The sequence below is a fragment of the Monodelphis domestica genome, chromosome 5 (assembly GCF_027887165.1).
Source record: "Monodelphis domestica isolate mMonDom1 chromosome 5, mMonDom1.pri, whole genome shotgun sequence".
Classification (NCBI taxonomy): domain Eukaryota; kingdom Metazoa; phylum Chordata; class Mammalia; order Didelphimorphia; family Didelphidae; genus Monodelphis; species Monodelphis domestica.
The window spans coordinates 112,131,790-112,159,398 of NC_077231.1; the positions used below are offsets into that span (position 1 = coordinate 112,131,790).

The following is a 27,609-nucleotide window of genomic DNA, read 5'->3' on the forward strand; positions in this document are numbered from 1 at the left end:
AGGGGGGAAGGGAGGAAGGGAGGAAGGGAGGAAGGGAGGAAGGGAGGAAGGGAGGAAGGGAGGAAGGGAGGAAAGGAGGAAAGGAGGAAAGGAGGAAAGGAAGAAAGGAGGAAAGAAAGAAAGAAAGAAAGAAAGAAAGAAAGAAAGAAAGAAAGAAAGAAAGAAAGAAAGAAAGAAAGAAAGAAAGAAAGAAAGAAAGAAAGAAAGAAAGAAAGAAAGAAAGAAAGAAAGAAAGAAAGAAAGAAAGAAAGAAAGAAAGAAAGAAAGAAAGAAAGAAAGAAAGAAAGAAAGAAAGAAAGAAAGAAAGAAAGAAAGAAAGAAAGAAAGAAAGAAAGGAAGGAAGGAAGGAAGGAAGGAAGGAAGGAAGGAAGGAAGGAAGGAAGGAAGGAAGGAAGGAGAGAAAGGAAGGAAAGGAAGGAAAGGAAGGAAAGAAAGGAAAGGAAGGAAGATTTAGAGAAAGGAGAGAAAAGGGTCCAGGAAAGAGCCCTAAGGAACTACAACATCAAGAAGGCAGTAAATGAATGATACAGTAAAAGACATTGAGAAGTCATTTTAAGTACAGGCAGAGGCAGTGCAGTAGCCATCTTCAAACCCCTCTCATTCAGGCACAAAGTGGTGTCTGTCCTTGCTTTCTCTGTCCACACTTGTGTGATTCCAAGTGTTGATGGCACATCTTTTGCTTTCTTTGTTCATTCTTCCAGGGACTCTAATGACCTCACATTATTTCTCTTTGTTTTGTCACCAAAGTTGAGTAACTGTATCTTGGTTACAATGTTAGGGCAACAGTTCCCTTTGAGGGCTACTGCTTTTGAAAACCAGAAGCCTTGGCTACATCTCAATTCATTGCCACAGAGTCTCCAGTTTTGACGCTCTCATTTTTGCACACACACACACACACACACACACACACACACACACACCCTCTCCAATTATAAGAAGATGCATTTTTCTCCTCCACTTTCCCCTGAGTGTGAGGAATGCCTAGATGCCTAGTGCCTGAACATCCATAGTCCTAGAACCTTGGCACACACATGCCCTTAATTTAAGCCCTGGGAAGTAGCTCAGAGGATGTGTGCTTAGGGTTACAATATTTGTTGACCCTGACCACATCTTGTCATCCTCGTCTCTGTGCCAGGCAAAGACTGGTTTCTGGGCAACGAGCACAGGGTAGAAACCCACATAGAGTACCTCAGGGGTACAAACCACATCTCTCCTCATGCTATCCCCCAAAGGGGAGGAACAACCAGGAACATAGGTATAACATCATACCAGAAAGACAAGCCCAAGATCAAGTGCCCTGTATCCATGATGATTATCCAGCCATGCCTCCACCTTTGTTTTCTTCACACTCTCACCACTGCATGCACGTAGGCCAGTCTGAACAATGATGAAATGAGGTAATAAGTGTGAAGTGCTTTGTAAATCTAGAGCAACATATAAATGCTAGCAATTAATAATGTCGTTTCAGCTTTGTTCCCTCAACATGACTCAAATGTCTTAGATAACTGCAACTCTGGGGGAAAGTACTGAATATTCAATGGCTCCCTATTACCTTTAAGATAAAACACAAGCTTGGCATTTCACAATCTCACCTCACCCTATTATTCCTCTTCACAAATTCTTTGTTTCAGTTAAACCAGGCTACCCCTTCCCAGAGCTTGGCATTTCATCTCCTATCTCAGGATTTTACAGGAACTGGGCCCTATTCCTGGAATGTTCTTCCTCCTCACCTCTGAAGCTTAGAATCCTTAGCTCCCTTCAAGGCTCAATTCATGTGACATGTCCTACACAAAATCTCTCTAGATATTCAGATTATTATATTATTAATCCATGTGAGTATGAGGTCCCATCAGTAGATGCCTTGCACATAGTAGGTGCTCAATAAATGATTTTTCTTGAGATAATTAGCATCCAAGTTGACCCAGCTATGAGCATCTCTGCGAAGTACACGCTCAATCCCACTGTTCTCTCCTCTGTCCCCAAAGGGCTTTTCTCCTTGAAGATTGCATATACCAAACATGTGTTTGGTTTCCTTCCCTGCAGAGTTAAACTGGCTCATTTCCTGGGACATCTTGTGAAATGGTAGGTACTACCATATTTGCTCAGCTTCATAGGGTTATTCTTCAATGTCAATAGAGCCATCAACTATGATCTATGCCAGTAACTGTCCAAGAGCTATGAAACTTTAAGTCTAATGTACAATAATCAACTAGGAATGATTTAACTATTATCAGCAATGCAAGGGTTCAAGACAACACCCAGGGACTTGCGATGAAAAAGGCTTTTCTACCCTCATAGAAGTAATAAGTGGAATCTGAGTGCTGTGTGACCCTAGGCAAGTCCCCTAGCCTCTGTTTGCTTGTTTCCTCATCTGTAAAATGGGAATAATAACACCTACTTTCCAGGGTTATGAGGGAAAAAATGAGATAATTGTAAAGCACCACAGTGCCTGGCACATAGTAAGTACGATATGAATATTAGCTTTTAAAACCTACTAATTTGGGGCATCTAGATGGCATAGTAGATAGAGTTCCAGGCTGGAATCAGGAGGACCTGGGTTCAAATCTTGACTTAGACACTTCCTAGCTGTGTGGCCCTGGTCCATTCTAATTGCTTAGCCTTTGCTGCTCTTCTATCTTAAAACCAATATTCAGACAGAAGGTGAGAGTTAAAAAAAGAAAACAACAGCAATAACATCCTAGTAAGTGGATAGCTCTTACTGGTCAGTGGCCAATGGAAGTGGGACAGGTGGTAAGCAACCATCGACCTTTGGACATGCATTTTTTTTAAATTAAGGAGATTACTAGAAAGGACAAGGACCTAGAAATATGTTCCCAAAAAGGATGGCTACTATTCCACAGGTAATAGAAAAAGGACCCATTGCAGTACAGTTTCTTGTTCGTGTATGGTTTGGACTAGCTGGTGTTCCTTCCAGTTCTGAGAGTCTGTGGCTACCCAGAAAAGAGTTTACATGACATATACTATGGGGCAGGGGTTGTAAGAGTTCACTGATGAGGTCAATGTTTTCAGAACTTAATTTGTGAGAACTTATTTCCTTAGTGTCTTTCCTCTAAAGATCTCTAAGTATTTAACTTTAATCTTCCATTAATGCTATACATAGGCTTACTTTTCTGGCAAAGCTTCTTTAGGGGTTGCATCAGCTGGGTGGCTCAGTGGATGGAGAGCCCTGCCTAGAGATGGGAGGTCCTGGGTTCAAATGGTCTCAAGATACTTCCTAGCTGTGTGACCCTGGGCAAGTCATTTAAACCCCATTGCCTAGCCCTGTCTGCTCTTCTGCTTTGGAACCAATACATAGTATTGATTCTAAGAGGGAAGATAAGGGTGTTTAGAAATATATATGTATTTATATATATATATTTAATTTAAAAAACGAATACTGCCGAGATGAGTATCCACAATAGAGCCAAGCACTGAGCGTGGGAGAAAGGTTAGGGTGCTGACCTTTTGGTGCTGGGCTGGGACTAGCACTGTTGTGTCACCTGGTCTACATTAGTAATACCACTGGCTATTAATTGCAAGTAAATGCTGCATTTTTCACTGTGATGAAATGAGCCCAAGGCACACCCAAACAGAATGTTCCCTGCCATTTCACCAGTGTGCCAACATCAGTTTAGAGATCAGACATTTCTCTTTTAAAGGTCAAGTCTTGGGGTCCTTGTATCCACAGCTTCTCCTTCTGCTCAATACTTTCTCTTTCCCCAACCCTATCCCAAGTTTGGTCAGATGATTAGAAATGTTTAATAATCAAATTGACTTTTATCAATATTATTAACAATTTATTAAGGAAATAAAAAACATACATTTATCGCCACTGCACCAGATGTTCATGATGCTTCCTGGAAGCTGTCTGGGGGACAGAGATTAGATAAAACAATGGGAAATGGAGGAAATGTATATGAGTACACATTTCAACAACCTTGAGCATAGGTATGCCCAACAAACTTCATTAGGAAATTTTATTTTTATTTTATCTTTATTGAACATGACTATTCAACATTAAAGGATTATATTTCTATTTCTCAAACTAAAGTAGCTAAAGCTGAACTAAACCCATTTTTTAAAACTAGAGGCTAAACTTTACTTTTGAAAAATAAACAAAAAATGAGACATTTAATGAAATAAAATATCTAAATACTGCCAAAGTGATAATCAGGTATATACAAAAACATAGAAAATGTTCATAGTTCACTTTAAGTCAGCTAACTCCCCAATATTTTTCAGACAAACTGCTGTCTATCCTTGCCTCTTCCATCTTTTTTTTTTAAACCCTTACCTTCTGTCTTAGAATCCTATTGGTTCCAAGGCAGAAGAGAGATAAAGGCCAGGCAATCGGGGTTAAGTGACTTGTCCAGGGTCACACAGCTAAGAAGTGTCTGAGGTCAGATTTGAAGTCAGGACCTCCCATCTCTAGGCTTGGCTCTCAATTCACTGAGCCACCCAGCTGCCTCCTCTTCCATCTAGGGAAGTTGTTTTTTAACCGAAGTATAAGACCTTGAACTCTACTGTGTTTCATCTTATAAGATTCAACCCAATGCTCTCATGATCTTTTTGGAGCTTGACTTGATCGTCCAGTATGTTACCTATTCCTTCCAGTTTTCCCCCCACTTTTTGGAACATGCTATCTCCACCTTATCCAAGGCACTGCTACAAATTGTTAAATGGCATAAAGCCAAACACAGATCTCTGGGGGATTCACACTAAGGACTTCCACCCATGTTGATGTCAAGTCAATAATAACTTCTCTTTGAGTCAGATCACTCAACCAGTTCTGAGATCCATCTAGCTGTGCTGCCATCTAGTCAAGATCTGCTCATCTTCTTCACAAAGACAGTAGGAGATACTTTATCAAAAGCGTTGCTAAAATCTAGGTAAACTCTGTCGACAGCATTCCCCTCATCTACCAGTTGAGTAACCCTGTTAAAAAGGAAATGAAGTTTATCTGGCACGACCTGTTCTTAAAGTCATGCTGACTCCATGTAATCACCTCTCTGAAACTCAGATGGCAGATACATGTCCCAGTAAGGCTGCTGGTACATACTGGAAACCATTACAGCTTGGTAAAATCAGCCAAAGCTTAAAGCCTTCCGGCATAGCCTTCGAGGACCCGAGTCTCCTTCATGCTGCGAAGAACCAAGCTCACAGCCATTGGTGCATAGACTCGATCGGGAATCCAACTCCCTCATTTTAAAGCGGTTCAGAGACTTAGAGACTTACTCAAGTTCACACAGCTAAAAAGGGGCAGCTACGATTTCAAGCCAGGTTTTTCTCTAAAGAAAGCGGCTAGAACTGCCCCCCATTCTTCCCCCCCCCCGACATTCTTCCCCTCTCCTTGGGAGCAAGACAGGTACAAGTCGTCCCCAGGCCAATGTAGAGCCCGCCAGAACCATAAAGAAGTCCAGTTTTGTGATTAGACCCAAGAACAGCAGAGAGAGCATCACTGGGCAGGAGGAGGACCTGGATCCTGGTCAGCCCAGTGTGAATGAAAGGGTTTACCCAAGTGGGGGGGGGGGAACAGGCGGGGAAGGGGGGGCACTGGGAGACTGTAGAGGGAGACAAGACTAGAGGAGCTCACCGCTCCTTTGAATCTTCTCAAATGGGACACGGATGGGTTAAGGACAAACATCTTAGCACTTGCTTCATCCGCGAAGAGTGGGTGCTAGGTCACGTTCATGGGCTACGGGCCTCGTTCTTCAAGGGGGCAGGGAGGCTATGGGCACCCTAGTGAATCCCCAGATGCGGAAAACAGCAGTGGGAGAGTGTTGACGATGGAGGCCGGGGCAGGGCTGGTCACTAAGGGGTCAGGACCCGAAGCACAGCCCTTTGAACTCCGCACCCCAGCTTGCAACGCAGATCCAAGTGACAGCTATTTGTTTTTCTTAGAGCGCTGACGGTGCAAACGTTGGCATGCAAAGACACGGCCCTGCCCCAAGGCTTCTGACAGCCTGAGCTGAGACAAACACCCCACACTTGCATAGTTCAAGGAGGAGGGCTTATCCAAGAGGTGTGAGAGACCTCAGTTTTTCGTTTTCTTAATAGATTGAGGGAAAAAGGCCAGGCTTTCCAGAAAAAGGGCCTTCTGGGGACAGAGCTCCAAGAGATCCCCTGTTGGGCATACAACCCCAAACCCCAAGTTAGGTTGGAGCAGAGTGTGAGAGACACCCCCGGTAAAAGTGGGAGAAAGAGCAAAAAGTGGGTCAGGCTAAGGAGAAGAGTGAGGAGAAAAGGCCTGGGGTAGGAGAAAGAAGGCAGGGAGAACAGGGAAGATGCAGTAAGAGTGCCATCTGCTGCACCATCTTCTATCCTAGTGGCAGAAAGATCCTTAGGGTAGGAGCCAGGGGCCCTGGCTTACAACAACTCTGGAGTTAGCAGTGGGACCCTGTGGAGTCATCCAATTTCTCTAGGCCTCAGTTTGATGAAGAAACTGGTCAAGATGAACTCTGAGGTTCCTCCCAGCTCCCAAACTCCACCACTGAATTTATAGGGCAGAGCTTTGAGAGCTCACAGAAATGAAACTGCTCTAAGATTATGCTCCCTCATTTGCTAAAGCCCATGACCTTTCATTAGTTCTCATCCTTTTTTCAGCTCTTTGATGCATTTTTCAAATCTTTTATTTTTTATAAAACCCTCACTTTCTGCCTTAGAATCAGTATTAAGTATTGGTTCCAAAGCAGAAGAGCAGGAAGGGGTAGGCAATTTTGGGGTTGCCCAGGATCGCACAGCTAGGAAGTATCTGAATCCAGATTTGAACCCAAGGCCTCCTGACTCCAGGCCTGGCTCTCTATCCAGTGGGCTACCTAGCCCCTCTGCTGCATTTTTGCCACTACTGACCATTCTTACTCCTTGGGTACTTTTTCTCCTTCAATCTTCCTGATATTTGTACTCTTCCTCTGTCTGATCTCTCCTTAGTCTCCTTATCCATGTTCAGATGGACTTTGTCAATGTGCCTCAAGACTGTATGTTCTGTTCTTTTTCTCTCTCTCTCTTTCTCTCTCTCCTTTCTCTTTCCCCTGATAATTTTATCAATCATGCGCCTAACTGTCATCTCTTTGGAAATGACTCAAAGATCTACTCTCTTACATGAGCTCTATCTGCACCATCCTGCACCTACTGGGCATCTCCAAATAGATATTGGGTAGTTACTGTAAATTCAACACGTCTAAAACAGTATCTTCCTTGTCATTTCCTCCCAACCACCTCTCCTCCAAAGTTATTAAGGGATCCTTCTTTTTTATTTTTTTAAAACCCTTGCCCTATGTCTTAGAATCAATACTAAGTACTGATTTGAAGGCAGAAGAAAGGTAAGGGCTAGGCAATTGGGGTTAAGTGTTAAGGGGTTAAGCCCAGGGTTAAACAACTAGGAAGTCTCTGAAGTCAAATTTGAACCCAGGAATTCCCATCTCCAGGCTTGTATTTCTATTCACTTGGCCACCTAACTACCCTGAGGGTACATTCTTTAGTAGGGCAATGTGGTAGAATGGAATAAACATTGATTCTAGAGTTGGACAATGTGAGTTCAAACTGTGGATATGCTACCTTAAGGCCTTGGGCAAGTCACTTAAATTGTCTGGGCTTGGGTTTCTTCATCTGCAAAGGACTATGGTCCTTTTCAGCTCCAGATCTATGATCCTATCCAGTCTAACATACTCATTTGATAAACATAGACACATAAACCCCAGAGAAATAAAGCAACTTTCATAAGACTGGTCTTGAGAAAAGCCTTTGCAAGAGGCTTGTATGGAGTCAGCAAATAGGGCCATGAGTCAGTAAAAAACCATCTATGTAAGAGCTGCACTTTGGGGTGGATGTCTTGATCATCTTAGATTTGCAAATTGTGCAAAGGTCAGAAGTTCAGGGTGCTGGAAAGAACCAAATTGGAGAATTAATTTTCACTTATTAAATAAACACTGTTTCAGGGTCTATTGCAGGCTTAGGACTGGTTCAGTAAATAGAAGTGGGTATGAGAAGGTAGGATCAGGAGGGTGATTCCTGCAGTTCTGTCTTTCCTAACCAAAATGATATAAATTATACTATGTGTAAGGAAGCAATTGAAAGGATTTTCTGAAACAAATCATTAGCAAAGGGAAAAGAAGTTTCCTGGGATGAATTCACCCAGAAAATGAAAGAGGACAGCAAAATAGACTAGGAATCAGAATCCAAATGTGTTGTTTAAAGGAAACACATTACAACCTATATCATAGTATTTTCCATCTTGGGTGAGGAATGAGAGAGAGGGAAAGAACATGGATCACAAAATGTCAGAAAACCGTTATTTTTAAAAATTATATCAACATGGAGTAAACACACATGAAACAAAGATTTTCAGAGTTAACATAAAGGAGGCATGAAGGGATAATAAAGAGAATTAGCATTTATTAAGGACCTCCTGAATGCTAGGCACTGTGCCAAGTGCTTTACAAACATTATCTTATTTGATCCTCACAACAACCCTGAGAAGTGGGTGCTATTTATATCACATTTTACTGTTGAGGAAAATTAGGCAGATAGCGGTCAAATGACTTACCTAGGGTCACAGAACTAATAGCTGAGGTTAGACTTGAACTTAGATCTTCCTGATTCCAAGGCCAAATTTAATAAACTTCTGCATTACCTAGCTGTCTAGGGGCTATAACAAACTTATATTTCAGTTGAACTAAAAAAAGTCAATGTGGAAACTTCAGACAAGGTCATAGTAAAAATAGACACGACAAAAGAGATAAACAGAGAAACCACATTTTACTTGAAAGCATCATAGCCAATAAATGTATATATCAATACTTAACATATATTCACTAAATGATGTAGCATAAAAATATTTAAAGGAGTAGTTTATTGAATTTTTGGGAGAAATAGGCAGAAAAATTATAAGGTGGTAACTTCAATACACTCTCTTTAGACCTAGACAAATCTAAAAACAAAACAAAATGAGAGAGAAGTTAAATACCTGAATAGAATTTTAGAAAAGTTAAATATGATAGGTTTCAGTGATCACTGAAACAGAAAAGAATATACATATACACATGTGTATATATATATATATGTATATATATATATATATTTACATATTATATTATGGATGGATGTTCAAAGAGGACTAGCACTTCTACCTTTGGTATTCATTTGGTGCTCAATTCTCAGCTGTGGCTCCAAAAAGCTGTAGTAATCACAGTAGCCATATCCTGGTAAACCGTTTCAGCATATGGGCTAAATCAGGGTGAGGGTAACCAATAGGACACAAACCTGTTGGGTGAGCTGAGGGTTGCCTACCCTAAGCATGTGAAGGCTTCCCCCAATTAAATGAACAAATGAAAACAATTTGTTCCAATGACCACAAAGACAGAAAAAGCAGACACTGTTATATCACTTAGAGCTTTGTCAGACATAAAATGTGCCAAGGTTATCCACTGTATCCTAGGCTATCACCAGTCTTCCTGACTTTTTTCTTGCCACTAGACTTTGATGACTGTGGTAGAGAGAGTGAGGCCAACAACTCTATGCAACTCTGCCTTAATTGAATCCATTTTGTATACAAGTCAAGGCATCACCCTATGCTCTCATTGGTCCTCTTCAAAAAAAAAGGACAAGCAACATTAAATATAGTATTACATATATATGTATATACACACACACACATATATATTTCTTAACTATGTATGGTACTTTTTTATAAAAGTGTATACCACAAAGAGTAATCCTGAAAACTATTTGGTATTAGTTAAAAAATAACTAGTTGATTATTAGAAAAAAATAGGTACACAACACACAGAAGCAAATGACATGTTATGATTAAAATTCTCTGGAGACTATATGTTAATTTATGTAAAGGGATATAATTTTTATTCAGCTCACACACATTAGTAGCATAGTGGTTAATAAGCCTAAGGACTGCATATAATAGATTAAATACTCACTATCTGATAAACAATTTAAAAACTTCTGAAAAAAACTGAAAAGTGATCTGGTAGAAATTAAGTTTAGACCCACATCTCATATCAGATGCAAGAACATGATCCAATCTTATCTTGTCTGTAAGTCTTATATCTAAAAGCTAAAAAAAATTAAAAGAGGAAGGAAGGGAATATTATTTGCAACTATGGATGGAAGAAGAGTTTATTAACAGGAGATGAGAGAGAATCAAGGAACAAAATAACATGGGAATTTTTATAACATAAAATTAAAAAGAGTTTGCACAAAGAAAACCAATGGAATTAAAATGTGAGGGCATCAGCTAACTGAGAAAAAATTTTGCCACAAATTCCTCTCATAAAGGTCTAATATTCAAGATTTATAAGGAATTGATTCAAACATATGAGTAAAGGTAAAAGCCATTCTTCAACTGATAAATGGTCAAATGATATGAACTAGCAGTTTTCAAAGGAATAAATACAAAACCATCAACAGTCATATTGAAAAATGCTCTAAATCACTAATAATTAGAGAAATTTAAATTAAAGCAAGTCTGAGGTTTCAATTCATACCAATGAGACTGGCAGAGCTGACACTGGAAGAAAATGATAATTATTAGAGTAACTGCTGGAAAAAAAAAGGCATTCTGATGCACTGCTATGAATTGTTATAGACATTCTAGAAAGCAATTTGTATCCACGTTCAAAACTTCAACCCAGAGATACCACTACTAGACATAAAAATAAAACAGACCAGAGAAAGAGTAAAAGAGTTTATATATACATAAATATTTATAGCAGATCTTTTAAAAATAACAAAAAAATCAAAGCCTGGAAACTAAGGGGTTTGGCCAGCAATTGAAAAATGTCTGAACAAATTAAGGGATATGACAGAATATTGAAATGAAATAATGTAATGAATCAATGAATTGAGAATAAAAAAGAACAAATTTAAAATTCCCAATTAAAACTCAACTTGGAAATCCTAAAAATTAAAATTGAGATGGACAAAACTGAATGTAAGAAAGCCATTGAATAAACAAACTTAGGAGTTGATTTTGTGAACTAACCAATAAAATAAATAGACCATTGATGAATATGATTTTTAAAAACAGAAAACCAATTCACCAGCACCAAAATGAAAATATGAATATAATGCTAATGAATATGAAATCAAAGAAATTATTACAAATTATTTTGCCCAATTATATGCCAACAAATTTAACAATTTATATAAAATAGAATACTTCTAAAAATACAAATTGCCTATACTAACAGAGGAGGAAATAGCATATCAAAATAAACCTATTTTAGAAAAAAGGAATTAAATAGGCCATAAATGAGCTTCCTAAGAAAACAACATCAAAACCAGATGGATGGATTTAGAAGTGAATTTTACTAAACATTTAAAGATCAGTTAATTCCAATATTAAATAAATTATTTGGAATAATTGCTAAAGAAGGAGTCCTAACAAACTCTTTTGTGAAACAAAGTCTTGAAACCTAAACTAGGAAGAGCAAAAATAAAATATAGACCAATTTTATTATAATGTATATGGTTGTAAAAATCCTAAATAAAATACTAGCTAAGAGACTGCCACAATATATCACAAAAAGGTATACATTGTGACCTAACAGGATTTATACCAGGAATGTAGGCCTAGTTTCATATAAGGAAAACTATTAACATAATTGATTTTATCTATAACAAAAGAAACAAAAGTCATATGATTATATCAATAAATTTAGAAAAAGCTTTTAAAAGCACAATAGTTATTTCTATTAATAAACAACAACTTTAAAGAATAGATATAAATGAATTTAAGAGTAAAATGAGGATGTCCATTATGAGCAATATTATTCAATATTGTATTAGAAATGCTAGCAATTTTTAGCAATGAAAAGAAAAAGAAATTGAAGGAATAGAAATGGGCAAAAAAGTAATAAAACTATTTCTTTTTGCAAACAATATGATGACATATGTGGAAAATCCTAGAGATTCAACTAAAAAATTAGTTGAAACAATAATTTTAGCAAAATAGCAGGATATAAAATAAATGCACATAAATCACCAGCCTTTCTATATATAACTAACAAAGCTTTCTATATATAACTACATGAAGAGATAATAAAATATACCCCATTTAAAATAACCTTAGAATAAAATACTTGGGAATATAGCTGCCAAAACAAACCTAGGAACTATATGAACATTATTATAAAGGCTTTTTATACAAATAAAATCAGACTTTACTACCTGGAGAAATACTAATTGCTCATAGGCAGGCAATGTCAATATAATAAAAGTGACAACACTGTACTATCTAAACCAACCTACTTATGCAATGTTATCCCAATTAACAAAAAATCATTTTATTAAATATAAAATAATAATAGAAAAAATAACAATAAAATTCATTTGGAAGAACAAAAGATCAAGAATATCAAAGGAATTAATGAAAAATGTAAAGGAAGAAGACATAGTGCCAGATTTTTAAACTGTATTATAAAGCAGTAATTATCAAAACTATCTGGTACTGACTGAGAAATAGAAAGGTTGATCAGAGGAACAGAACACACATACAAGAGTAGTAGTAAAAGATTATACAGTAACCTTGTATTTGACAAAAGTAAAGATCTAAATTTTTGGGATAGGAATTTACTATATGGTAAAAAAAAATTGTTGGGGAAAATGGAAAGCAGTCTGGCAGAAACTAGGTATAGACCAGTATCTTATACCACTTACCAAGATCAGATCAAAATAGATACATGACCTAAAGGGAAATATCATAAGCAAATCAGAAGAACATGAAACATATTACTTATCAGATTTATGGGTAGGAGATGAATTTATAAATAAACAAGAGACAGATGACATTGTCAGATGTAAAATGGATAATTTTGGTTATATTAAATTAAAAAGGCTTTGTACAAAAAACCCTAATGCGGCCAAGATTCAAAGGAAAGCAGAAAATTGGGGGGGGGGGGGGATGATTTTATAGACAGTTTCTCAGATAGCAGTCCCATATCTCAAATATATAGAGAACTTTATCAAATTTATAAGAATGTGAGCCATTCTCCAATGGTCAAACGATGTGAACAGACAGTTTTGGATGAAGAAATGAAAGATATATATATAGATATATATATATATATATACATATATATATACACACACACACATATATATGTAGTCATATGTAAAACTACTCTAAGTCATCACTGATTATAGAAATGCAAATCAAAACAACTCTGAGATTTGAACTCACATCTCTCAGATTGGTTAAAATGACAAAAGGGCAAAATGACAAATGTTGGAGGGAATGTGGAAAAAGAGGGACACTAATACACTGTGAGTGGAACTGAGAATGGATCCAACCATTTCGGGGAGCAACTTGGTATTATGCCCAAAGGGTTATAAAACTGTGTATACCAGTTTCCCAAGATGATCAGAGAAAAAGGAAAAGAACCTATATTTTAAAAAAATTAACCCTTATTGTCCATCTTATAATTAATACTATGCATCGATTCCAAGGCAGATGAGCAGTAAGAGCTAGGAAATGGGAGTTAAGTGACTTGCCCAGGGTCACATAGCTGGGAAGTGTCTGAGGCCAGATTTGTAAGACATGTGTATTATATATACACATATGTGTACACATACGATACAAGTGTATATAGTAAATAGGTGGTAATCTCAGATTGTTCAGTTGTTTCCAGTCATGCTCACCTCTTCATGACTCCAGCTGGAGTTTTCTTGGCAAAGATACTGGAATGGTTTGCCTTTTCTCCAGCTCATTTTACAGATGAGGAAAGTGAGGCAAACAGGGGTAAGTAATTTGCCCAGAGTCACACGACTGCTGAGGTCAGATTTGAATCTGGGAATATGAGTATTCCTAACTCCAGACTGAAAACTTCTATCCACTGTGCCACCCAGCTGCCCTTCTGACCCACTTTTGTTGTAAAGCTCTAGTTGAGCACATTGGGAGGAAAGAGAATTATCACCATATTCCCTAGACTATCCATTATTCCTAGATGCTTCCTGCTAGTCCCTCACACTCTCTCAGTGGCAGAGCACTAATAGTGATGGTGGTAGGACTGGGAAAAGCTTCCTGCAGAGGGTTGGATTGGAGGTCACTCTTAAGGAAAGCCAGAGAAGACAGGAAGCAGAGGACTGGAGGGAGAACATCCCAGGTGCCAAACAGAGGCTATTGTCTTTGATCCTCAATGTCATACGTAGTCAGTCCCCTTTAGTGAGTAGGATGGGGACTCTGTCAGGTAGAGAGAGAGAAGGCAGGAAGACTACCCAGCAGGCTTTTGAAAGTCAGTTGAGGCTTGAGGTGGAAGGGCTTGTATGGAGTGGTGGCTATGTGACTGGGATAAGGTGCTCTGAAGGTGGATATGGAAAGACAGCAAGAGATGGTTATACAGAGTGAATTGAAGTGAGATATCTAAGAGACTAGAGACCCATGAAAATAACAGAGAAGTCTGGAAAAGGGAAGAGTATCAAGGGAGAGAGAGAGACTCTGAATCTGCTTTGGGCCATATTGAGTCTGAAATGCGGGTGGTGAAATGTTACAATTAGATTGGAAGAGTTTTAGGGAAGAAATACAGAGGGAATACATATAAATAATTTTATTTTAACAGAGAGGGGAAAAGGAGAAAGGAGGAAAAGGGAGATCAGACTGCTTAACCCCTAGTTTAACCCCCTAGCTAATAAGCCCATCTTCCTCCATTAAAATCCTTACGTCCAGTCCAACAAAACTCAGAGATCTCACATATATAGAGTCCTTAGCAGGTAGATGCTGGTATCCAGATGAAGGTCCTCAGAGGTCCAGAGAATGGCTGAAGTCTCCCTCAATCTTCCCTTAGTCCACCTAAGAGTACTGGGGAAAACTCCTGCTCACTCTTACTTGAAGGTCTGCTTGTCCAAGGTCCAATGGTGTCCACAAGAGAGATAAGATCTGGCCCGTCAGGTTTCCCGGTCAGCTCAAACTCCAGCTGGGGCAAACTGCCTCCAACAGTTTTGGAACCTTCCCTGGCTGCTCTGAAGATTCTCTGCCTCCAGGACCTGCCAGTCATGCTTTGCAAGGCTACTGCTCCAGTGGGCATCAAGTTTGGGACAGCCAAGAAGCAATGGAGGATTTGAATGTGGAGCTCAGGAGAAAGTTAGAGTTGGAAAAACACACCTCGGAATCCATTACGGCGGCTCTTCTGAGACTGCCTCCCTTACACTATCTATGTCCGTGTGCTGCTTCCATAACTAGAAGCGGAACTTCTTGAGGCCCGGGACTGGCTGTTTGCCTTTTCTTTGTCTCTCCAGAGCTCAGCCCAGGGCCTGACACGAATAGAGATGGCAGTTGAACTTAGGGGAACCGATGGGATCATCAGATCAGAGAGTACAGAAGAAGGGACCCGCAGGCCCAGGACAGACCCTGGGGGGAGGCGGTGCGCTTTGTTCTTCACTCTGTATCATTTCATCCTTGTCTTCACATTTTACTGGAAGTTTCATGCTTGTCATTCCTGGCATAGCAGGAACCCTCCGTTTCCTCGATAGGACATGATTTTTTCAGTCGTTCCCCAAAGCTTGCGATCGATTGTTCCTTACGCTACACAGGATGCGAAAATGCTTCGGAGTTATAACTAGAGAGGGAGTTACGATGCTATTCGGACAGACAGGATGAGGCTTTGAAGCACCGGCCACGGGCAGTCATTTGATGGCGGTGAGATATGTGAAGATGGAATTCCTACAGATTCCCGGGAGAGTCCAAAGCCAGGAATATTTGTTTTCTCTCTGTAATGATCTGAGGTGCCCCTGGCGCTTCTACGCCCTCGAGGTAATTAAGAAATGAAGACTGTTGACAATTCTGAGACCTAATAGTTTTCATTTAGGGGTATCCCACAGTGGCTTGCCATGGCCAACCAACTTCCAGAGCTACACCTGCTTTCTTTCTTCCAAGCAGCTCCCCATCCTACGCTAGTTATCTCCTTCCTCTCTATCCCCCTGCCCACAGGAGCTGGGCTTCCTGCCAAAGCAGGAAAGCCGAGTGAACACAATATCCTCATTCCTGCCTGGAATAGAATGAGCATTATTCCTCCCCACTTTCCCCTCATCCCCCCCTTCTTTGTCCTGTCCCGGAGGGCACAGGTTTAAACCTGAGAAAATAATTAGGAGCTCTGTAAGAAGAATCACTTCCTTCTGACCTACTTTTGAGCAGCTAGAGCTGAGCCTATTGCTAAGAAAGAGAATTACCTCCACATTCCCTTGGCTGCCCATCACTCCCGGATGCTGACTGCTGGCCATTCACACGTTAGCCAATTGCCACACCTGACAGGCAGTATCCTGAATTATTTCTATGTTGACGCACAAGTTGACTAATTCCACTGGCCTTCTCAGATAGAGCTAGAACTTGTTTGTTGGATTAACTATACATCTCCACACCTCTGCTCCCTCCCCCACCTTCTGAGCTGTCTTGTTATTTTTTAGGTTGGTGCAGGGCTATCTTCCCATGGCCCTTCCGTGCTCTTCTGACATGACAGGCCAGAGACTCCTCTTGCTAATGACTCCTTTGACATCTGAGCAAATCTAGAAGACAGAGGCTCTTCCTTTTTTTTTTTAAATAAACCCCTTACTTTCCATCTTGGAATCAATACTGTGTATTGGTTCCAAGGCAGATGAGTGGCAAGGGCTAGCAATGGGTCTTATATGACTTGCCCAGGACCTCCTGTCTCTTGGCCTGGCTCTCTATTCACTGAACCATCTAGCTGCCCCAGTGGCTCTTCCTTCTTAGTTACTCTCCCATCTCCTTTCAGAATAAAATATTTTCAGAACTACCCAATCAAAAAGGCCTTAATGTAAGTCATTTAACCCCCATTGCCTAGCCCTTACCACTCTTCTGCCTTGGAGCCAATACACAGTATTGATTCCAAGATAGAGGGTAAGGGCTTGAAATAAAAATAAAAATAAAGGCCTTAGTGTTCTGGGGAAGCTTGTTGCCTATCTGATACCAGCATCAGATGAAGCTCCAGATTGAACTGTAGAAAGTGTGACATAATAGAACATTAAATTTGGAGTTAGAGGCCTTGGCTTTGTATCCTATCTGTATTATTTATTTCCCGTGGGATTCTGCTTCCTCATCTATAATAAGAATAGATAAGACGAGATGATTTTGAAGGCCTCTAAATCTTTTAGTTCAGCAGGGTCAGTCTGTTTCTCTAACTGCCTCCATGACTATGAGACACATACCTAAAGCACATTATATATAACTAGTTTCCAGGGCAGTCTCATCAGAGCTCAATTCAATTCAGCTCCCCAGAGTCAAGGGTTTGGGATGGAGGAGCCTCCTTGCATGGAAGCACTCACCAACACAGTGAATTCCACTGAATTCACCCTGCACAGAAAATAAGATTGTAGCCGCTCTCATATGGGGAGCTGCAGCAGGCTGAGCAAAGTTCAATTCAAAAAAAGAATTTTTAAGGACCCACAGAACACAGTGCTTGGTGCTAAAGAAGAAACAGTTTCACTGACACATTCCCTGCTGTCACTCAGCGTGCATTGGGTAACTTACTTGATAGCATGTTGGATTTCACCACATTTGATGATCAGTGGAAGAAATTGTGGATATGAATATGCAAAGGATATGAATAGGCAGTTTTCCAAGAAAGGAATTGAAGCTATCAATCATATTTTTTAAAATGTCACAAATCACTCATAATTAGGGAAATGCAAATTAAGGCAACTCTGGGATCCTTCCTCACATTTGTCAGATTAGGAAAATTAAGGAAAATGACAAATGCTGTAGGGGCCACAGAACAGGCATCTTAGTATACTATTGGTTACAAACATTTTTATGTATTTAAAAAAGAAACCAAGAGTGTTGAGTACAGAAGGCAAAGATTCAGGGGAATTTGATAGATTTCTTCTAACATTTACAGGACTGTAATGTGGAAGAGGGCTTACTGATGTAGGCAACTTCGTCTGCTTGTCCTCAAATGTCAGAATTAGGACCAAAAGGTAGATACAAATTACAAAGAAGCAAATTCAAACTTTATGTGAAGAAAAGCTAAAAATTAGAGAGTTCAAAAGTGGAATGAGCTGCCTGGAGAAGAGATGGATGACTTTCCCCCTTCCTGGAATTACTCAAGCAGCATCTTGATGACCACTTATCAGATATGTTGTAGATAAGATTCTTCTTCAGGTATGAGTTACACTCATAATAATGATGAGGAGGAGGATAGATAACATTTATAAGGCATTTACTATATGGTGGGCACTATGCTAAACACTTTACAATGATTATTTCACTTGAACCTCCCAACAACCCTGGGAGGTAGGTGCTATTATTACCCCCACTTTGTTGATGAGGTCACACAGCTAATAAGAGTCTGAGGTCAGATTTGAACTGAGGTCTTCATAACTAGAGACCTGGTGCTCTCTATTCACTGTGCTATCTTCCTGTCCCAAATTTAAATGGCTTAAATTCTCTTCCACCTTTAAGTTTTTATGACTTGGAGTTAGAAAATGTAGATTCAAATCCCATCTCAGATACCTAATGATGGGGACAAGTCACTCTTAGAGTCTCGGTTTCCTCATCTTTAAAATGGGAATAATAACTCTTTCTATACCTTCCTCTTAGGGTTTTTTGAGGAAAATGTTGTGCAAACCTTAAATATAAATGAGAATTATTATTTCATTCAAGCATGGAATATGACACCAAGACAAATAACTATACCCAATAATATATGTGGATAAGGGAAGTTTGAATAATGAGCTATGTGACATTTGAGGAGGACAACAGTCATTAAACATTAAAAGAACTAATGAAGATGACTTGGGGACAATAGAAAGTAGAGAGTTTAGAATCAAGTATGCACTGGAGACCCTTTTCCTAGTGAATAGCTAGGAAATTACTCAGGAGGCTGGCCAGCCTGGTGGGCAGCAGTCTTGGAATGGGGTCACTACTTTTTACACAAAAGGTTTAGGTCAACCAAAGCTTCCATGAGATCTAGCTGAAAGGAGTAGGTTATAGGCCTAGGCTCTCGGGCTCCCATCTTGGCACTGACTCTAGCCTTCATTCTTGTTGGCTGGTTCCAATCATACCCTTGGCCCAACTCTTGCCTTGCCTGAGCAAGTTTGGGCAGCAGACACCTTCTCCATGAGCCAACTTCCTCAACCTGAGCAGCTTCCTGTTGGTATGGGAGGAATTGGGCAGAAGAGGAGAACGAAGGGGAGAACAACATTCCATTGCAAAGAGCTACTTGATAACTGTAGGCCAAGGCAGTTGGAAGCACTTGAGCTTAAGCCAAATATCCATGTAGAATACCCTTGAGCGTATCTGGGCGAAGCTGATGCCAAAATGCTATCTGTACACATCTGCACACATGCAGTTTAACAGCTATAACACAGAGTTTAGAGATACATACAGGGCTGGTGAAATGGAGAGGCTCTAAGTGTGAGAACCAAAATGCCTATCTACACAATTAAATATTCACTTCTTAAAGATAACATACCTGTGGGAGCTTGTGAAATGAATGTATTTATAGGTGAGATGTTAATTTGTCTTCCAAGTGACTTTCCTCCTACTCTAAGTGACAGAAAAAAATCTAAAGAGGGAAAAAAAGGCTCCCTCTCAATGGAAGAAAAGGGTGGGGACCTGGTTACCTTGTGGAAGGTCACCTTGTATCATTCATTCGCAGTCAGCAATCCCAGGCCACTTCAACAATTCAATGACAAATAGGTGTCTTCTGTGCTAAGTGGTCAGGGAAATGATGACTGACAACCTCCTTGCCTTTGAGGAATTTATGATGGATTATTTAATCCAATTTTTAAAACATTTACTAAGTGACTACTATGGGGCAAGACAACCTCGGTTTTGGGATAGAAAGATGAAGTAAGACACAAACTCCACCCTTTGAATAGTTTTCAGTTTAGTAATACTTACAGATAACAGCCTTCAAATAAGTAACTCCGAATACCTTTCCTCCTACATTTCCTCCAGTCTTTGTAGAAAATGGGAAGACAAGAGGGCAGGTGGGTGGCCCAGTGGATTGAGAGCCAGGATTGAGATGGGAGGTCCTGGGTTCCAATCTGGCCTCAGACACTTCCCAGCTGTGTGACCCTGGGCAAGTCCCTTAACCCCCATTGTCTAGCCTTTACTGCTTTTCTGCCTTGGAACCAATACACAGTATTGACTCCAAGACGGGAGATAAGGGTTTATTTTTTTAATTGTTTTTTTAAAATTATATTTTATTTGATCATTTCCAAGCATTATTCATTAAAGACATAGATCATTTTCTTTTCCTCCCCTCCACTATTTTTTTTAAAAGGGAAGACAATAATTCTTTTAGCATCACCATATCTCAAGGTATATAACTCCCATAACTTCCCTTCTCCTGTGTCTATTTCTCCACCATATATACCTGCTTTGGGGGGACTATGCGATGTCAGTGTTACTTAGATGGCACAGGTTTGGGCTGAATATGCCCTTGGTAGCTAGGCTATGTGATACTTGAAGTGTGACAATAGCAGCCTACACTAGCTCATGGGCTACCTTCCATTAGCTTACTAAAAGCTAGGACACAGCTTCATTATTTAACTCATGAGAAAGTAATATAATTTGCTTGACCCCCACCCCTCCCAAAGTAGCAAGATTCTTAAGGTCCTTCTAATAGAGGCTTAACTTATCTCTTTCAATATGGAAACACAAGTCTCCAACTTCGATCAAAATGAACAGCATCAAACTGCCAGGCTAGAAAGGAAGCCTCATTGACCAAGCTTTGAATTTTAGGGTACTGAATTCTAGTCTAGAGTATGATATAAAAAAAGACCCTTTTCCTGCAACTAGGAGGTTTTCTTAGTTCAGCCTCAACTCTCTATGTTTATGCTACACAGGCAATCAACTCTCTATGATCATGATGTTTACTTAACATTGAAGAAAATGACAAAAACAAACAAAAAAAAAAACAGATGAAATGTGTCTGTGCTGAACTTTTGGCCAATCATATCACAGACTCTCCTCCACTAGGTCATGGAAAGGAGAAAAGGTAATGATGTTTTCCAGGATCCTATTCTGGGACCTTGACTGAAAGAAACAGTGAAAGCAAGGAAGAAAACAGAGTATGACAGTAGTTAGGCTGATCTCCTGGCCTTTGCCTTACCTTGAGGTTTTCTTGGAAACTATCCTGCTGCCTGGTTTAGATTAATCTTCCTAAATGATGTTTTTCACTTGGTTGCTCTAGATTCCAGTTCAATCTCAGTTTATTTATGTGAATTCCAGGGCCTGCCACTGAGGAAGTAGCAATCCATGGTCACTGCCTACATAAAATTACTAGAAATTTCAGGGGCACAAATGACAAAAGTTGGCAGAATCTTTTTAAGCACCTTGCAGACCAGAATGGCTGATGGGAGATATTTCCCTAGAACAAAGGAAGAATAGTGGATTCTAAGAGTCTTCATAGCCATTCTCCCCTTGTCATACTAGTCTGTTTCCTCTTCTCAGGGGCTACATTATCCCTCTTACCACTTACCCACTTCAGTCATCAGTATTGTCATTCTCCTCAGGCTCAAGGGGAAAACAATAATTACAATTCTGGTTATAAAATTTTACATTTTCATTTAAATCCATCAGAGACCCAGTTATTAATGTACAAGCATTTCTTTGGGGAGCTATTTTGCCTTCTTCTAATCAGAAATCTCTCTAATTAGAGTGAATTTCAATTTGCATTTTATGGTATTTATTAAAAGATGAAATTGTAGAAACTAAAGAACAAACATAGACAGTTTTCACTCGTAGTTTTGAATCAAGCTTACAATGGCAATGTGGGCACACTCTTTAGAGAAGATCTGACCTGTCAAAAATAAAGATTCCTCTCTCTTTTGATTTGTTCAGAGTCTGACTTCTCAGGGAATTAAGGAGATTCTAAAATTCTAAATTAAATAATCAGCAATTCAATGAAGTGTTGGGAGAACTAGGGCACAGTTAAAAAACTAATTCTTAATTTTTGCAACACAAGAGAGACTTCCATCCTATAGACTTGCATTTTGCCACTTCACCTACCCCTCCACCCCAAGCTTTTTGAGCAAAAAATTTTGCTTCTGTACATTGCATGTAATAACCTGCAGGGAGCATTGTATTAATTGCTTCCATATTAAAACTAGAATTCTTGCTTTTTACTTGAATATTGTAGGTGCACTAAAGCAATGAAGTAAAGATGAGAAAAATTCTGATTCCTATAGAAATACGCCAAGTAGCATAATAGGATTGAGGCATTCCCTTACTATCTTACAGATGGAATGAGTTATGCTGGCAAATGTTTAACAATCAGCCCTCAAGAAATTTACCTTTATAATTTGTTTAAGTTTAATTTTGATCAACATATCCTACATCACTTTCTTAAATCTAGGCAATCAACAAACAATAAATCAAGCCTAATTTGTAACATTTGCTGGTTTTTGAGGTATAAATAAATGCTCACACTAAAAATTCAATTATCAGCTATCTTGGTGAAAATGGAGACAAAGACCAACTGTTCAAACATGTTTGACTTTCTAGTTCTTTTATCATCTAAACTCAGAAGGCTGTTTAAGATTAGTAAAGCTGTCTGGGATCAGGATGGAACAATTATAAAACAGATATTTTGACTTCTTTATATGGATAGTTCCAATGCAGTTATCATTGACCTGAAATAACTCTCATTCAGAGATTGTGCTTCCTCTTCTTTGTTCAACTCAACAAGTCTTATCAAGTATGGTAACTAAATCTCCAAGTACTTAACAGAATTTTAAACTAGATCATTGGGAAGGCCAGAAAGCCTTGCATTTCCATTCCATTATTCCAGTAGAATTTATTACAAATGACTAAAGATCCTCCCAGGAGTCACAGAGGACTACCAATTCCCCGAGCATCTATCCCTCCAAAGACAAGAGTAGAGCTCTATAAATTGAATCCCAGACTTCTTCAATAAGATCATTAAGTAAGTGAAATTATGGGTGGCTGCTCTCTCATCCGGAGAACCTCCAGATCTATAGGTCAGAAAGGATCTCCAATCTGTTCTACAAACCATCAGGCCAACGTTAATGAGAGAGGGCATCATGCTCGGTCCATAGCTGACCATTCACAAAATTCTAGTCTTCAGAGAATGCACTGTGCTATTGGAATGCCTGGTCAACAGTCTCACCTTTTAGTGAGAGATGGAGGATGCTTGTGTGGCCACCTAGTGCAGAAATGCTATGGAGCCCTCTCAAACTCCTCTGGAGCTGATTCCTTTGGGTTCTTGCTGTTCCAATCATCTAAACCAGCTTCTGTAGATTCCAGAATGACTCTGCAATGCTGCCTTCATATCAAAGGCATCCTATTAAATCCTTTTTTTTTTAAACCCTTACCTTCCATCTTGGAATCAATACTGTACATTGGTTCCAAGGCAAAAGAGTGGTAAGGTCCAGGCAATGGGGGTCAAGTGACTTGCCCAGGATCACACAGCTAGGAAGTGTCTGAAGTCACATTTGAACCCAGGACCTCCTATCTCTAGCTACCCAGCTGCCCCCCATCCTATTAAGTCTTAATTAACTCCTTAAGGCAGTAAGTGCTCAAGGAGGCTAGTCAAAGATCTGAGTGGCTCCTCACAGATAGCTGGGCAACCTTGGTGCAAGGAGGGAATCAGGAAGAAATGTGAAAAGCCTTCCTAAGAAGGGTACATTTTATAACTCCTAGTGAAGGCTTAATAACTATCTTTCCCTCCCATTTCAAAGTCCAATAACAATGTATCAATATTGTTTCACTCCACTCAGAACAACAGGTATCACAACTTTTCCAGCAGTGTACTGGAGCCAGTTCAAATCAGCTCTCAGAAGTTACTTGCCAAATTTTCAGTGTAAACATTTACACCTTGGCAAATGCAGCAAATTAGAGCTTAATTTGTTGCTTTATTGTTTTCTAGATTTAAGAATGTGATGGAGAAAATCTTAATAATACAGATTAAATTAAAAGTGTGTTGCAGGCACACTTTTTCCCCTTGAAATCCAGTTGTTAAACATTTACCAACACAGCCCTGGCTATAGTTTTTCCGTTTGAAATGCAATAACATAATGATCAAGAACAGCAATTCCTGGGGGCAGCTGGGTGGCTCAGTGGATTGAGTCAGGACTAGAGATGGGTTCAAATCTGGCCTCAGACACTTCCTAGCTGTGTGACCCTGGGCAAGTCACTTAACCCCCATTGCCTAGCCCTTACCACTCGTCTGCCTTAGAACCAATGCACAGTATTGATTCCAAGATGGAAGGTAAGGGTTAAAAAAAAAAAAGAACAGCAATTCCAAAGGCAATTTGTAGAAGTCATTTCAGACTTTTTTTAAACACTAGTATATCTGTTTATCAAATAACTTCTTTTTAAAATTCTTTTTTATTTCAAAATTTATAAAACCAAATAAAATAAGCATATTTTCCATATACAAAGAAAAGAAAGATTGTACATAAATGAAATCACAAATCTCTTAAATGTTTAGCTTACTTTTCTCCATGTCTACATAACAGATCTCATCCCTCCTCCACCTCCCTGCAACACTGAAGATATTGTCCAGGAGACAGACATGTTCGTACAAATGGAGTCTTTCCTGTTTTCACCTTTTAGTTCACTCTCCGGGGGTAACTTTCACAATTTATTCTTCCGGTATTAATTCTGAAGCTGTGTTTAATTCATTATCCAATGTAGTTCTTTCCAAGTTTTTAAAAAATTAGCCTGCTCATCAAATAACTCCTTTTTTCTTTTTGAAAAATTATATTTAATTCATTAATTTAGAATATTTTTCTATGGTTACAAGTTTCATTTTCTTTCCCTCCCCTCCTATAGCCAACACGCAATTCCACTGGGTTTTACATGTGTCATTCATCAAATAACTTCTTAAAGAACATATTTGTAGAACAATTAAGAGGTTAGTGAGATGAGATGGTTCAGAATAACTTCCTCACTGGAGGAAAGAGGGTTAGCGAATATGTCGGGTCATTTTCAACAGCAATCTTGAAGGTTTCTTTATCAGCCACTGAGGTAGGGAATTGTAGGCAGCACTCCAAGGGCAATCAGCTGCTCTAAAACCTACAATTCCAATTGCCAGCCAAGCTTTTGGCAATTTCCCCCCAAAAGGCAATCCCCCAGACTAGTCATAAGGGCTTTATGTCCTGGAGGTGGTAGACATTACTGAGTGGCACAACTTCTTTGCTGAAGTGGTCAATCCTCTTCTTTGGACATGGGAAAGGCTAACATTTGTATAGGGCCTACTCTGTGCCAGACACTTTTCAAGTGTTATCTCATTCAGGCTGTACAAAAATGGTGCAAGTGCATCATCATCATCTCAATGTTATAGATGATAAAACTGAGGTTAAGTGACTTTCCCAGGGCCACACAGCTGGTATCTGATTCTGGGTTTGATTCTAGATGTGGCTACCTAACTGCCCAGACCTTCTTGCTTCAACCTCCTAGGAAGTGGGATTCAAGTGCTCAGAATTAAAGATCTTGGCATTTAGCAGCCGCAGTGTTGGTTATTTATTAATAATATGTGGTTATAAAGTCTTTCAACAGTAGGCACTTTGGAGTCTCATTTTCAGGGTAGGTTTCAACCCATACCCAATCCATGCCTTCCCAAGACAATATTAATCATTATAACTTCAGCTATTTGAATAAAATCTGCCCATGTGTTGACAAGGGACTGTACTGGCAGGTGATGTATATTGCTTTTTCTTCATTTTGATTGGCTTCCCAATTTGCCTATGGAATGGAGCAAATGTGGAATGGCTGTTGAAGGAGAATTTGGAGATCAGTCCATTGTTTGCTGTAACAAATCGTCCCATTCCCTCTTTGCTCATGTGAGAAAAGTGAAAAAGGCTCCCTCGTCTTCACTCCGTCTGAGGAGTGCCTTAGGGTCTGGGCACAAAGCCCAGCAGCCAGCCTCCCTGCAGCTTTTTCAGGTACAGGGCTGGATCCTAGAGTGAGGTAAGATGGGCTCTGCCTAATGAAGGCTGGGAGAAAGGAACAACCATGAAGCTGAAGCTCGAGACAGGACTCTGCGGAGCTAGTTCTAGTGCACCGTGCAGTGAGCAGCAGTAAGTACCTTTAGTGGGACATGGTTTAGTAGGTAAATTGCAAAGCACATGCATGATTTTTAATTTGGCTTTTTGCAGCAAGGTAACTTCTTGGCTGACTGTGGAGGGTGGATGGGGAGAATTAGACAGAGATAGGGAGAGAGACAGAGACAGACAGAGACAGAAACAGAGACAGAGGGAGAGAGACAGAGATAGAACAAAGGCAGAGAAACAGAGACAGGCAAACACAGAGACTGAGACAGAGAAACAGAGAGAGAGGGAGAGAGAGAGAGAGAGAGAGAGAGAGAGAGAGAGAGAGAGAGAGAGAGAGAGAGAGAGAGAGAGAGAGAGAGAGAGAGAAGAGAGAGATTTAGATAACTGGGAAGAAAAGATATTTAGTAAAGAGATAAACCATACTGCATAGCCTACTCACAAGAGCCTGGCATCATCCTGTTGACCAGACCCATCCAAGAACAGAAGAAGGTCTAACTGTCAAAAGGGTGTCTTTAAGATCAGTGAAAGTGGAAAATGATGAAAACACAGTCATGAGGCTATCCCTTTTAGATAGAAGGAAACAGAGTGGCAGGATTGAAGAGAAGACTCTGGATCAATATAATATGACCTGCTGATAATAGTAACATTTCCTAGTTGGTTAATCAAGTATTTGACAGATGTACTTTGATTTTTTTTTAAGCCCTCACCTTCCATCTTGGAATGAATATTGTGTATTGGTTCCAAGGCAGAAGAGTGGCAAGGACTAGGCAATAGGGGTCAAGTGTCTTGCTCAGGGTCACCCAGCTAGGAAGAGCCTGAGGCCAGATTTGAACCTAGGACCTCTGGTCTCCAAGCCTGGCTCTCAGTCCACTGAGCTACCCAGTTGCCCCCAATGTATTTTGATTTTTAAAGAAGGGTGACCATGAAATGAGGCACAGTGGCTAAGTGGGGCCTGGAAAGCCAAGATCTCTGAGATTTTAAGAATAGCAGCCATAGTTACAACTATCCAGAGACAAAAGAGAAATAGCCCAGATCCTGTGAGGAGAGTCATACTGGTATAAGTCACAAGGAAGGGTTTATGTGGAATGATTAAAAAAAAAAGACTACTGTAGAAAATGGAGTCAAAAGGACCCAGGTTCAAATTTTGCCTCTAATGTTTACTATATGTCTTACTGTAGACAAGTCACTGGGTCTCAATTTTCTCACCTGTTAAAAAAGAGAGAGTTTGCAATTTTTTGCCACCACAAAGAGCATGGCTATAAATATTTTTGTACAAGTCTTTTTCCTTATTGTCTCTTTGAGGTACAAACCCAGCATTTGCCCTCCAGAATGGTTAGACCAATTCACAACTCCACCAACAATGCATTAGTGTCCCAATTTTGCCACATCCTCTCCAACATTTATCACTTTCCTTTACTGTCATATTGGCCAGTCTGCTTGGTGTAAGGTGGTACCTCAGTTGTTTTAATTTGCATTTCTCTAATCAGGAGGGATTTTGGACACTTTTTCATGTGCTTATTGATAGTTTTGATTTCTTCATGTGAAAACTGCTTATTCATGTTCCTTGTCCATTTGTTGATTGAGGAATGGCTGAACAAATTGTGGCATCTGTTGGTGATGGAATAT

General features: G+C 39.6%; 1 long non-coding RNA gene across 1 annotated transcript; it reads left to right on the forward strand.

Moving 5' to 3' along the window:
• Positions 1–241: 241 nt before the first annotated feature.
• Positions 242–26,243, forward strand: LOC130454550 (uncharacterized). Its single transcript, XR_008912170.1, has 3 exons — positions 242–1,397; positions 1,986–2,082; positions 24,448–26,243. It is a non-coding gene; the product is annotated as an uncharacterized LOC130454550 (long non-coding RNA).
• The last annotated feature ends 1,366 nt before the right edge of the window (positions 26,244–27,609 follow it).